The 4,028-nt window shown below is 38.8% G+C and overlaps 1 long non-coding RNA gene across 1 annotated transcript; it reads right to left on the bottom strand.

Annotated features, from left to right (window-relative positions):
* Positions 1–414: 414 nt before the first annotated feature.
* Positions 415–2,859, bottom strand: LOC141044742 (uncharacterized). The gene is made up of 2 exons (XR_012216416.1): positions 993–2,859; positions 415–895 (listed from the first exon to the last, which is right to left on the bottom strand). It is a non-coding gene; the product is annotated as an uncharacterized LOC141044742 (long non-coding RNA).
* Between the last annotated feature and the right edge of the window lie 1,169 nt (positions 2,860–4,028).

Genomic DNA, 4,028 nt, shown 5'->3' with positions numbered 1-4,028 from the left:
TTCACTTGTTATTTCTCAGATACTCTCTTAACCAACCCACCCACCAACCCCATTACACAATGACTTGTATGAAGTATAATTGTATTCATCCTTATTTATTATATTATTTCCAATTGTATTTATTAGTAATGAGGACAAATTCCATGTATCAGTGGTGTCATGTATCAGATCCCCAGGATTATTCAGGAATGGGATGCTATGTGGCACCCAAATTTCATCTCTTAAAACCTCATTCCTCACACTATCTGCTAGCTACAATCAAACAAACAAATAAATAACATAATACAGACAAACATGTGAAAGGTTCAACAGAAAGCCACAATGTCCTGTATGTTCTATAAAAAGACGTTATAAAATCAAATTGTGCATAGTTTTATGTGGTCATGGTTGTCAAGTGGAGAACCTTCTCCCACATGGTTCTAAACTTTTGATGGAAATTTATTAAAAGGATTCAAATTCACTTGCTTAATTTTTTTAAAAATTAAACTATTGTGGAAAATAAAAATTAGGAAATTGCAGACAAATTTATTTATTAAAACTTAACCAAACTAAGATACAGCTTAGAAATATTTGCTACTCCTATACACATATACACACATATAAAAGTCCTCTTCTACCTTCTCTAACGCAAATAATAATATAAATGAATAAACACAGGTTATGTTTTTTGGGCACCAAATAAATTCAGAGAGGTCCCTTTCAATAATTATACTTTGTAAGCGTCCATTTTGATGGAGTAAGCTGCACCATTTAGATCAAGCGTGTGCACAAATCAAGGGAAGATCTTCATCTACCATGAGGGACAATTCCATGCAACAAAGAAGGATCTTTGAGCCACAGAATGAATTTTACACACCATTTTTGCCCAAGTCCATTTGAATCCAGTTTCTGTATCCTGAGCACCATTTGTTTTCAGAAATGAAAAAGATGCAATTAAAAAAAAAAAAAAACAATTAAAAAAACAAATGAAAAAAATGTAAAAGTTCACATACATTGGAAGGTCGGTGGGGCCACTCCGCTGAAGCTTATGAAATGTTTCACGACGACAAATAGTGAAGTGAGTGAATTTTATTCTATTGATGTTATACTGGGTGCCGCCCGGCGATGAAGTCGTAACCACCACGATTCCTTTGCGAGCTGGGTCATTATGCCGAACTGTCTGTGTTATTTGGCGCACACTCTCATGGAGTTACGCGAGTTTGACGGCTCGAAATTCAAGCAATAAGTGCATGGAGAATTTCCTCGTAGGGAATGAGTCGTTACCAACTGGTGGGTGGTTCTCACGCGGCCTGATGGAGCTCGTGTTTTGTTGTCGTTGTCGAGATTCATGAGCTTGCACAGTTCGCGAGGAGCAGAATGAACCCCAACTGCGGTGGACCGATCCCATTTTGGCTGCCGCGATATACGGTGGTGCGTGGGTCGGGACTCGGGTTGTTGCGTGCGCTGGCAATCGGCTCCAGGACGTACCTTTCCACAATGATGTCGCGGAAAACCGTCCCAATTCGTGAAGGCAACAACTCCCCGATTAGGAAAGAAGCGACGATGAGGTGTGCGCGATGCGGAGGAGGAAGCTTCTTTATCGCGTTCCTTCGCCTTTCGGGTACGTGTGAAATGTCAACTTGCTCCCCCCCCCCCCCCCGCATGTCTCACAAGACCGGGATATAGATTACAGGTGTGGTGGCGGCATCTCGCCAAATCTCCAACGAATGTAATACATAACATTCGAATCCTTTGAATCATATTCCTGCCGAGACCTCAACTTTTGTGGGAAAAAGTTTCTGGAGCTTTGAGGGTTGGTGAATCGAGAGCGCCCATTCCGCCATCGACAGTCAAACTCTCATCAGACAGCTGTTGTGCGTCGCCCATGCCTGAGCAGTATTCATGCGCAGTGCGCAGTGTCGAGGACAGCGACGCCGATCATGCATTCGTCGTTGCGAACCGGGCATTGGCATCTTTTGAGGAAGATATGCGAGCACCATAAGAAACTGCTAAGTGTGGAATGAGCGGAGCTCGGATCCGCCCTCGTGAAGTGCCTGATGGCTTCGTTGCAACCTCGGTGTCGCGGTGAAAGAAATAAACCATGTTGAAACACCTAATCCTCGTCTCGCATGAACCACCTCTACGATTCGAACCACGAAGGGCCGCGTGACATGTTGTCTACTGGCCTCGCTGTTTGCACCCCGATCGAGAAATCGATAGAGATTCGGATGGCAGAAAAGCTCCCGGTGGTGTAAATCACATCATCTCTCGGCAAGTAACAATTGCAATCATGGCTTCTTCTAAACAACACACTCAGCGACAAAAATAGATCAGAGACGCTGCCAAGTCCACATCACACTCCGCTAGCTTCAACTTCGACCCCACAATCCATGTTTCTACAAATAGGCAATCTACGTGCTCACAACGACTTCAGAGATCTATCTCACGCTAGATAAAGGCATCACTTGTTGGATGCGAAAATTTCCAAATTCGGCAACTTGTTGAACCTGAGATTGTCGCATTGCACACCCTTCCTAGTAGAGCAGGTCGTCATTTCTGGAGGAAAAGCCGAGATTCGTGGGAGGTGATAGCAGTGGCGGTAATGTCCAAGGTGGCTTTCTCTCAAGGTGGGTGGCGGATTCAACGACGAAGCGGCATCGCAGCGACCCTACCGCTCCTTCGTGCTCCTTGATGGTGGGAGGCAGCTTTTCAATTCTGCTCCTCCGACACTTTGTTTTTACCGTCGCTGCTTATCGTTAGTGCCAGTGTGGGCACGATGGTGAAGCAGATTCGGCACCGAGGATAAGTCCAGCAGAATTTCGGCGGCGGAGTTTTGACAGGATTTCGGGGTCAACCGCCACGGCGCACATCGCATGCAAGTCCCATTTGGGGTTGGGTCGAAGTCGCCGCCGCGGCGGCGTTGGGAGCTTAAAACCTGCCGTCTTGTGCCGCCGGTTCGCGGCATCTGGACAACGCTGCGGACCGTTTGTGGCTCGGGGACTTGGTGTTAACCATTGTCTACATTCTCAGCATCCCATTATTTGGTATTCCAAATTCTTACAATCAAATTGCATCTGAATTTTTTTATGTGGTATTTTTAATATATATGTACATATTTGATCATGGAAATTTTAAAAACCTTTTATATTAAAGGATTCTTTTACACAGTAATAAATAATGTGTCAAATATTCATATATATATATATATATATTCCAATAGATATGATAATTGATTCTATTTATTTATTTATTTATGAATATTGATAATAGTAAATAAAATATAATAAAATAATACTGTGTTATTCTTATTTTCTGTTTTACCTTACTTCCGTTTATTAGAATCACTGTATTGAAAGGAAAAATTAGAGAAAAAAAATGATAAAGTGGTAAAATGTATATGTAAAGTTTTAAAATCAAAATATGATATGTGTATTTTTTTATATATATATATATATATATATATACACACACACACACTTTATCAATCTTTTATTATCTCAATCTTCTCCATCATTGTTTGATTTAAAAAATTTATTTATTTATTTATTTATCTAAAATATGGTAAGGACACTTTATTATTAATTTCAAGAAAAAAACTATATATTCAAATATATACATTTTCTGCAAAATAATATTAATAGTATTTATCATGAGTGCTCAAATACAATTTGATTCACTTGATACATCTAAAATGTTTTAATTTCAAATTTCATGAAAACTTGTACCCTACGTCATATTCTAATTAACATTGTAACAACTGTATTATTACAGTAGAGCTTAATGAATGTAACAAAATACCATGTAAGATGAAGCAATTTGTAAAACTAAATTGTTGTAGGACATAGTTCTTTTTAAGTATATCAATTGTAAATACACATTCATACGTTTGTATATAAATAAGTTACTTTCACTACTTTTTAAATATCTTTGCAACTTTGAAATTAAAATAAATTTTAAGATGTAATATTTATTTTGTAAAATAAATTCACAATAATTATATTTTTATATAAATATTTTTTATTTATTATTTATAAAATTTTCATCTTTTA

Source organism: Physcomitrium patens, chromosome 22 (genome assembly GCF_059467195.1).
Source record: "Physcomitrium patens ecotype Gransden chromosome 22, ASM5946719v1, whole genome shotgun sequence".
NCBI lineage: Eukaryota > Viridiplantae > Streptophyta > Bryopsida > Funariales > Funariaceae > Physcomitrium > Physcomitrium patens.
Note: the sequence above shows the minus strand (reverse complement) of the source record. Positions and strands in the feature narration are given on the sequence as shown.